Source organism: Lontra canadensis, unplaced genomic scaffold (genome assembly GCF_010015895.1).
Source record: "Lontra canadensis isolate GAN:19392208 unplaced genomic scaffold, GSC_riverotter_1.0 scaffold166, whole genome shotgun sequence".
Classification (NCBI taxonomy): Eukaryota; Metazoa; Chordata; class Mammalia; order Carnivora; family Mustelidae; genus Lontra; species Lontra canadensis.
Window position 1 is genome coordinate 1,413,528 of NW_022631160.1, and position 10,897 is coordinate 1,424,424.

At 33.7% G+C, this 10,897-nt stretch overlaps 1 pseudogene; it reads left to right on the top strand.

Moving 5' to 3' along the window:
- The first annotated feature begins 1,479 nt into the window (after positions 1 to 1,479).
- LOC116859883 lies at positions 1,480 to 4,747 on the top strand (annotated as a pseudogene).
- Positions 4,748 to 10,897: the final 6,150 nt, after the last annotated feature.

The window sequence follows — 10,897 nt, forward strand, 5'->3', positions numbered from 1 at the left end:
TCTGTGGTTTCATATAAATTTTAGGGTTGTTTTCTTTTATTTTTATAAAAAATTACTTGAATCTTACAAGGTTGGCATTCAACGTGCAGATAACTTTGGGTAGTAGGGATATTTTAACAATATTAATTCTATAAGCCACGAGCACAATATATCCTTTATTTATGTCTTATTCAAATTCTTTCACCAATGTCACAGTTTTCAGTGCAGAGATCTTTCACTCCTTGTGTTTAATTTATTCCTAAAGAATTTTCTTTTTGAAGCTATTATAAATGGGATTGTTCCCTTTATTTCTTTTTATGATAATTTGTTGTTAGTATATGGAAACATTATTGATTTTTTTAATGTTGATTTTATATCCCGCAACTTCATGGCATTTATTGATAAGATCTAAAATTTTTGGTGGAATCTTTAGGATTTTCAATATATAAATCATGTCATCTGTAAACAAAGTTAATTTTACTTCTTCCTTTGTGATTTAGATGCTTTTTGTTTCTTGTTTTTCTTATTGCTCTGGCTAGGACATCCAGTACTATGATAATTTAGAGTGGTGTGAGTGGCCACTCATATCTTGTTCTTGATCTCTTAAGTGGAAAATTTTTTGACTTTTCACCATGAAGTATTATGTTAGCTGTGGGTTTGTCATATTTAGCCTTCATTGTGTTAAGATACATTCCTTCTGTACTTAATTTATTGAGAGTTTTATTAGGAATGCATGTGGGATTTTGTCAAATGCTCTTTCTTCCTCTGTATAGGTGATAATTTGATTATTTTTAACCCTGACCTGAAGGTCTTTTTAAGATTGAAGGATAATTGAAATATAACATTATATTAGTTTCAGGTACACAACATAATGGTTCAATATCTGCCTACACTGCTAAATAATCACAACAATAAGCCTAGTAATCATTTTTCACCATAAAAAGTTTTAATTTTTTGTGATGAGAAATTTTAGGATTTACTCTATTGGCAACTTTCAAATATGCACTACAATGTTATTGACTACAGTTACTATGTTGTACATCACATCTCCATAACATGTATTTTATATTGGAAAGATTTTACTTCTTGACCCCCTTTACCCATTTCACCCAACCCAAAGCCCTCTCCACTCTAACACCCACAGTTCTCTCCTATAAGTGAATTTTGTTTTGGTTTTAGATTTCTCATATAAGTGAAATATGGTGTTTGTTTTTTCTCTATCTGACTTATTTCACTTACCATAATTCCCTCAAGGTCCATCAGTGTTGTCACAAATGTCAAGATCTCATTTTTTTTAATGGCTGAACACTATTACATTGCATTTATATACCACATCTTTGTTATCCATTCATCCATTGATAGACACTTAGGTTATTTCCAAATCTTGGATATTGTAAATAATACTACAATGAACATAAGGGTATATATATCTTTTAGAAGTAGTGTTTTCATTTTATTTTTCCAGATAAAAGCTTAGTAGTAGAATTGTTGGATAACAGAATGTTAGTTTTAGCTTTGGAAAATGAAAAATCCAAAGTGAGAGTAGCCCAAGATATCATCCTCCAACTGAGGAAAGAATGTAACTACCTCACATGTCAGCTACATGCATTGAAAGAAAAACTTCACACCAAACAGAAGAAACTGTTCAAAACTAGGAAATATGTCCCTCTGGAATGGACTCCAATAGTGACAACAACTCTGGGCATCTATTTGTAAGGATATACCACAAGTTCCTCTTTAGGAAGCTCAATTTCCAGGACAAAGAGAATCATTCCAAATAGAAGAGCAAATACCTATTTTTCAAGATAGACTGGGATTTGATTTAGATTCAGATGAAGATAAATCTGCTGATAATGTCTTACCTAGAACTGTATCTGTCCATCAAAGTTTAAAGAAACATTTTAACAATCTATGTCAGTTCAATACCTTGGATGATTTTAAAATCAGTCATTTCTCAGTGCAGCCTTTTGAATCTGAAATAATTAGATGTGTAGACCCACTAGTAAACATGAACATACCTGAAAACATAGAACAAAGTGTTTGTCAATGAAGTAAGGATCAAATTAACTTATCACCAATCTTGACTGACTCAGGAAGACCTATTAAAACAAAAGAAAACATTTTAGAATGTAACTTTGAACAAACTAAAAGTAAGCATAGAGGTGCAGAAGGAAGAAAAGGAGACAGGAAAAGCTAATAGAAAGAGAAAATAAAAATCTGTATCAAAGTATAGTGGAGCAAATGTAAAAATTAAAAAAAACGGTTTCAAAAAAAAGTTGGATGAATCTGTCACTTCCAGTGATGCTTACAATTTTAATTTGAAAGATGGTATTCATCTCACTCCTTTCTGACAAAAAAAAAATGAGCAACGATTTTAACAGAGAAGAAAACAACAATGAATTTGAAGTGAGTATCTGTGAATCAAGTGGTTCAGGAGATTATTCCTATGACCTCTATTTGCCCAGTTGCACATTCAGTCTTGAATCAGATAGGAGTACAGTTGCCACATCTCAACCTAAAAATGCACTAAAATATAGGGATGAAAAAGAGATGGAAGATTCTAAGCTTACATAAACTCCTATCAGTGCACTACCTAAAACTCACCGCTCACCTCATTTTAGCCTGAAGGATATCACCAATGTCTCCTGGCATCCTATAGTGAAAATCAGAAAATTTCTCTTTCTCCAAAAAAGAAATCAGCAGTGTCTCTGTCTAAGTGCACGTGGGCAGTCAGTATGAATTATAAGGAACCCACACTCACTCAAAACTTACAGATTTGTGTTTCTTGAATTCTCTGATTTTCAAACAGAAAACAGATTCCAGATGCTGTTCTAAAAATAAAAATATATGAAGCAAATACAGTGTAGTGTTTGTTGGATGCTGTTTAAATTCTTCCTACTATAGCTCCTATCTCTCCAAGAGAGAATCTCTAAGATAGTACACAATAGGGTTGGACTGTTGTCATGGAATATTCTTTGAACTGTAGATCACAAAAATTTCTTCAAAACTATACTTCAAATGTGATACTTTTTTTCATACCATTAATAAATTTCATTTATTTTTTCCTTTAAATATAAATAATAGGACCTAAACCCTATTTCTTAAACTGCCCCAAAACTCTTAATTTTACTCAGAATGTATCTTCTACAAAAAATTTTTAGAAATGAATAATCAAATTAAGATCTTTTAATTACAAGCTTTTGGTGTCTTTATTTCTTCCATAAGTGGAAAAATGCTAGAATGAATGGTTTTTGGATACAGACCAAGGATCTTTTGAAACTCTTTGTATAATATTGGAATAAATAAATCCTTGACATGTACAGTAGGGTATACCTTAAGTTGTTTGTGGATCCCTTATACCACTGTTCTATTTAAAATTTCAAATAAAATGTGAGATCATTATTAAAGAATTAATGGTTTCTTAGGCTCAGGGAATAGGTAAATGAATACCAAGCTCTATGTGTACATTGTTTAGTGATACTTCAGCAAAATCACAAATTGTTACACCTTGGACTTTCAGGATAGTTCCCTAATTAGTGGTTACCATGCTGGGGTCAATGCAGATATAGAACACTTCCCTCACCACAGAAATCTCTCTATTGGGTGATTACAAATTAGGTGTCTTTGTATGTTTAATATTTCTGTATTCTTGCTGCAGCATTTATCCATAGACTGTTAAGAATTGTTTTATATTTTAACAATTTACATGAATATTATATTGTAATTTTTTCTTGCAACAGACTTTTAATTAACCATTGTTTTTGAGATTTATCCATGTTGGCAGATTTAGATTATTTTCATCATTGTACAGTATTTTATTATATAAATAACCTGGACTTATTCTTTTGAGAGATAAATAAAAGAAATTTTGTTAGGGATTACACTGAAAGTGTTAATTACTTTTGGTGGTATGGAAATTTTAACAAAATTAATTTTCTAATCCGCAAACATGGAATACCTTCTTATTCATTTGTGTCTTTTTTTTCTTTCATTAATGTCTTGTTTTCAATATGCAGGTCTTTTACCACCTTCCTTGAATTTATTTTTAGGTTCATTCTTGTTTATGCAATTATAAATGATATTGTTTTATCAATTTCTCTTTTGGTAGCTCATTATTAGATGTTTGCATATTTATTTTATACCCTAAAACTTCATTAAATTCAATTACTAATTGAAACAGTTCTTTTAATTTTTTGTGGAGTCTTTAGAGTCTTTAGAGACATATTTTTACACAAAAATCTATTGGACATAGCAAAAGCAGTTCTAGAGTGAAGTTCATAGTGATATAGGTCTAACTTTAGATACAAGAAAAATGTGCAATTAGTTATCTAGCCCTAGACCAAAGGGAACTAGAAAAAAGAACAAAGAAAACATAAAGTTAGTAGAAGGAAGAAAACAACAAAGATGGGTTGGGTTAAATAGGTGATGGAATTTAGGAGTGCACCTGTGAGCACTAGATAGTATATGTAATTTTTGAACCACTATATTGTATATGTGAAACTAACATAACATTGCATGTTAACTCACTGGACTTAAAATAAAAACTTTAAAAATTAAATAAAAGTATAGCTAAAAAATTTATAAGTGTTATATTCTCTTGTTGGATTAATACCTTTATCATTATATGATATCCATCTTTGTCTTTAATTACAGTCTTTTGTCTACTTTGTCCTATGTAATTATTGATACTCCAGCTTTCTTTTGATTTCCATTTGCATAAAGTTTTCTTTCATCCCTTATCTTTTCAGTCTGTGTGCCTTATACCTGAAGTGAGTATCTTGCAGACAACATATAAATGGAATTTTTGTTTGTTTATTTTTTTAAAGATTTTACTTATTTATTTATTTGTTTATTTATTTATTTATTTAGTAAGAGGCCATGTGAGTGGGAAGAAACAGAGGGAGAGAGACAGGCAGACTCTGTGCTGAGTGTGGAAACCAACACCAGGCTCCATTCCATTACTCTGAGATCATAACTTGAGTCATAGCTTAACTGACTGAATCAAGAGTCAGATCTTACCTGACTGAACCACTCAGGTGCCTGTTTTCTTTTTTTAATCAATCCAGCAATTCTGTGTCATTTGATGGATGGATTTAATCCATTTACATTAAGAGTTATTAGTGAGAGGCATGTACTTATTACCAGTCTGCTACTTGTTTTCTGTTTTTTTTCTCGTTTATGTCCATTTCTTTTTTCCTCTCTTCCTCTCTTCCTTTGTGATGTGATGACATTGTTTAGTTTTATTTTTATATTCCTTTCTCATTATTTTTTGTGTAACTACTATAGGTTTTGCTTTGAGTTTACCAAGAGGCTCATGTATAACATCATATATATATGAGTAGATATTAAGTTGACAGCAACTAAAATTTAAGTGCATTTAACGTGCCACATTTTTACTCTTTCCCTTGGGTTTTAGGTTTCTATTGTCACATTTTACATTTTTGTGTGTGTATTCTTTAACTAATTACTATAGTTATACTTATCTTTATTACTTTTGTCTTTTTACTTTCATAAGGCTTTATAAGTGATTAATCCACTATCCTTAATATACGTTTTTCCTGTATCAGTAAGATTTATATTTTTATAGATTTTCTTTTTACTATTTAATGCTTTTTCTTTTCAGCTTAAAGAAGTCCCTTTAACATTTTTTAAATTTTTTATTTTATTTTATTTTATTTTATTTTAATTTTTTAATTTATTTTCAGTGTAACAGTATTCATTGTTTTTGCACCACACACAGTGCTCCATGCAATACGTGCCCTGTCCAATACCCACCACCTGGTTCCCCCAACATCCCACCCCCCGCCCCTTCAAAACCCTCAGACTGTTTTTCAGAGTCCATAGCCTCTCATGGTTCACCTCTCCTTCCAATTTCCCTCAACTCCCTTCTCCTCTCTAACTCCCCTTGTCCTCCATCCTATCTGTTATGCTCCACAAATAAGTGAAATCATATGATAATTGACTCTCTCTGCTTATTTCACTCAGCATAATCTCTTCCAGTCCCGTCCATGTTGCTACAAAAGTTGGGTATTCATCCTTTCTGATGGAGGCATAATACTCCATAGAGTATATGGACCACATCTTCCTTATCCATTCGTCTGTTGAAGGGCATCTTGGTTCTTTCCACAGTTTGGTGACTGTGGCCATTGCTGCTATAAACATTGGGGTACAGATGGCCCTTCTTTTCACTCCATCTGTATCTTTGGGGTAAATACCCAGTAGTGCAATGGCAGGGTCATAGGGAAGCTCTATTTTTAAATTCTTGAGGAATCTCCACACTGTTCTCCAAAGTGACTGCACCAACTTGCATTCCCACCAACAGTGTAAGAGGGTTCCCCTTTCTCCACATCCCCTCCAGCACATGTTGTTTCCTGTCTTGCTAATTTTGGCCATTCAAAGTGGTGTAAGGTGGTATCTCAATGTGGTTTTAATTTGAATCTCCCTGGTGGCTAGTGATGATGAACATTTTTTCATGTGTCTGATAGCCATTTGTATGTCTTCATTGGAGAAGTGTCTGTTCATATCTTCTGCCCATTTTTTGATATGATTTTCTGTTTTGTGTGAGTTGAGTTTGAGGAGTTCTTTATAGATCCTGGATATCAGTCTTTTGTCTGCATTGTCATTTGCAAATATCTTCTCCCATTCCGTGGGTTGCCTCTTTGTTTTGTTGACTGTTTCCTTTGCTGTGCAGAAGCTTTTGATTTTGATGAAGTCCCAAAAGTTCATTTTCACTTTTGTTTCCTTTGGTCTAAAACCTATGGGATACAGCAAAGGTGGTCCTAAGGGGGAAATACATAGCCATCCAAGCCTCCCTCAAAAAAATTGAAAAATCCAGAGCACACCAGCTGTCCTTTTAACATTTACTTTAAGTCTTGATTAATGGTGATGAGCACCTTTAGCTTTTGCTTGTCTGGGAAATTCTCTCTCTTTCAATTATGAATGATAGCTTCACTAGATGGAGTAATCTGTGATGGATTTTTTTTTTCCTTTCAACACTTCAAATTTATCATGTCCCTCTTTTCTGGTCCATTTCTGATGAAAAATCTGCTGAAATTCTTATGAGGGATCCCTTGTGTGTAACAAATTGTTTTCTTCTTTCTACATTTGAGACTTACTCTTCAATATTTGAAATTTTAACTATAATGTGACATCAGGTGGATGAGTTTGGATTTATGTCACTTGGAAATCTCTGAAATTCCTGGATCTGGACTTTTTTTTTTTTTCCTTTCCCAGGACAGAGAACTTTTCAGTCGTTATTTCTTCAAATTAAATTTTTTCCCTTTCTTTCTCTCTTCTTTTGTTACTGCTCTAATGCAAATATTGATCTACTTGATGTTGACCCATAGGTCCCTTAAGGTATCTTCACTTTTTTACATTCTTTTCTTGCAGCCTCTCTGTTTCGGTGAGTTCCACAGTCCTGATCTTTTATTTTGTTTTATCTAGTCTGCTGTTGAACTCCAGTGTATATTTCAGTTCAGTTATTGTAGTCTCTAGTTCTGTGAATTCTGTTTGGTACTTTTTAATATTTTCTATCTCTTTGTCAAAGTTTTTTACTGCACTTACCCTTTTGGTGGGCATTTTTTGTGACCATTAATTTGAACTCTTTGTAAGGTAAATTACTTATCTCTGTTTCATTATGGTTTTTTCCTCAAGGTTGTTTTTTTTATGCTTTTTCATCTGGAACACATTCCTCTGTTTCTTTATTTTTGTCTCTGTATTTTTTTTTTCTGTATGTTAGGTGAAACATCTACCTCTCCAAGTTCGTGTGCAAGTTATGAAGCTTGTCACTTAACACTGTTCTAACTTTTGGTTGTCTATAGCACCTTTTTGTTTATGTAAGAAGCCTGATTTATTCTTCATAGGTTCCAGGTATTGAGGGTAGGCCAAGACCTCTCAGTGATCAAGTCATCTCAGTCAGATCCTAGTTTGAGGATGACTGAGAGCCATCATGCTGCAGTTTATAAAGTATGCAAATATTTAATATCCTCTGGGTGAACTGTAGCCACAGACCCTACTGCTCTTTAGACCAGGTAATCTACAGCTATCTCCTAGGCAAGAGTTTCAAAATTTGAGGTTGCATTTGAATGTATATGCTCCTTTCTGGAAGATACTGGTGAGCTGTATTGAGGCCTATATAGAACCCCAAATTTTTCCACAGTCTACATTCCCAGAGAGCACCTAACATAGTCTCTATATGTGTGGTGAACCTAAAGCCTACTCCTCAGACTACAGGACAAATAAATGGGTCTTTTTCGTAGGAAAACTATAAATATGTTTTTGTTTGCTTTCTTTGTCATTACCTGGGAGTGGTAGACTGGTAAGAATTATCTCTGCAATTGTCACATTCCCAAGGGGCTCAGGTATGCAAGCCATCATGGCTACCAGAGCTAAGTGATAAAACAGAGTCCACTCTGTGATCCGCATTTTCCTGCTGGCTCTAGTAAGTTAATTGGAGAGTTCAAGGGCAAGTCATGCCTACTGGTTTTATCAAGGCCTCAGGAGAGTTCATGTATATCCACCAATTTTGGGAGGGTAAGGGGAGAACATTTTTGGAAGGGCACCTAGAGAGTACACAAACCTTAAGGGTCTGCTGACATTGACAGGGCAGCTGGAGAGCACAGGGGTAGATCATGCCCACCAGCATTAGCAGGGTAGAGGGAGAGTGCAAGAACTGTGATAATTTGATTTTTATCTTTCATTTTATTAATATCTATCACATTTATTAATTGGTGTATGTTGAGCCATCCTTTCTTCCCATGTATGAATCCCATTTGATCAACATGTATGATACTTGTGCTGTAGAATTCAGTTTCCTGGTATTTTGTTGGCAATTATTGCATCTATATCATCAGGTGTATTATCATATAGATTTTTTCCCTGTATTGTCTTTTTAAAAAAATTTTATGTATTCATTTGAGAGAGAGAGAGAGAGAGTGAGTGAGAGAGAGAGCGCACAAGCAGGGGCTCAGGGAGAGGGAGAAGCAGACTCCTCTACTGATGAGGAAGCCCAATGTGAGGCTCAGTCCCAGGACCCTGGCATCATTACCTGAGCTGAAGGCAGACACTTAACCAACTAACCCACCCAGGCACCCCTCCTTGTACTTTCTTATCTGGCTTTGGTATCAGGGTAGTACTGGCCTCAAAAAATAAGTTTAGAGATATTATCTCCTCTTCATTATTTTGAAAGCATTTAAGAAGAATTAACATTACCTTCTTTGTAATAGATCAATTAACCATATAATCATGGATTTATTTCTGGGATCTTCATTTTGTTCTTTTAATCTATGTGTCTATTTTTGGTCCTGTGCCATGCTTTTTTTAAAATTTAATTTTATTTTTTTCAGTGTCCCAAGACTCATTGTTTATGTACCACACCCAGTGCTCCATGCATATCTGTGCCCTCCTTAATACCCACTACCAGGTCTCCCAACCCTCCACCTCCCTCCCCTCCAAACCATCAGTTTGTTTCTCAGAGTCCACAGTATCTCATGGCTCATCTCCCCCTCCGATTTCCCTCAACTCACTTCTCCTCTCCTTCACTCAATGTCCTCCATGTTATTCCTTATGCTCCACAAATAAATGAAACCATGTGATGATTGACTCCCTCTGCTTGACTTACTTCACTCAGCATACTCTCCTCAGTCCTGTTCATGTTGATACAAAAGTTGGGTATTTGTCCTTTCTTTTAAAAAAAATAATTTTAATTCCAGTATTTAATTTAATTCCAGTGAATTTAATTCCAGTATAATTACAGACAGTGTCATATTAGTTTCAGGAGTACAGCATATTGATTCAGCAATTCTATACATTACTCAGTGCTCATCATGACAAGTGTATTCTTAATCTTCTTCACCTATTTCACCCATCCTCCCAACCCACTTTCACTTAGTAGCCATCAGTTTGTTCTAAATAATTACGAGTCTGTTTTTTGGTTTGTCTCTTACTTTGTCCATTTGTTTTGTTTTTAAATTCTGTGTATGAGTGAAATCATATGATATTTGTCTTTCTCTGACTGACTTATTTCACTTAGCATTTTAGTCTCTCTATCATGTTGTTGCAAATGGTAAGATTTCATTATTTTATATGGCTCAGTAATATTCCATTATATATATTATATATATAATGCTAACACACACACACACACATATATATATATATATAAATATATCACACATCTTCCTTATCCATTCATCTATCAATGTACACTTGAGATGCTATCATAATTTGGCTACAGTAAATGTTGTAATAAACATAAGGGTGCATATAACCCTTTGAATCTGTGTGTGTGTGTATGTGTGTGTGTGTTGTTTTTGTTTTTGTTTTTAATATTTATTTAAATATTATTAAATAATATTATTTAATAAATACCCAGTAGTGTGATTACTGGATCATAGGGTACATCTATTTTTAACTTTTTGGGGAAATTCTACAGTTTTCCACAGTGGCTGCACCAGTTTGCCTTCCCACCAATAGTGCAAGGGGGATCATTTTTCTCCAAATCCTCACCAACACTTGTTGTTTCTTCTGGTTTTGTTTTTAAGCATTCTGATGATTGTGAGATACATCTGTTGTGGTTTTGATTTTGATATGTATTTCTCTGATGCTGAATAATGTTGAAAATTTTTTCATATATCTTTTGGCCTTCTGGATGTCTTCTTCAGAGAAATGACTGCTCATGTCTTCTGCCCATTTTTAAATTGGATTATCTGTTTTTTAGGTATTGAGTTTTATAAGTTCTTTATATATTTTGGATACTAACCTATTATTATACGTGTCATTTACAAATATCTTCTTCCATTTGGTAGGTTGTCTTTTAGCTTTATTGATTGTTTCCTTTGTTATGCAGAAAAAAATTATTTTTATGTAGTCCCAATAGTTTATATTTGCTTTGGTTTCCTTCACCTCAGGAGACATATCT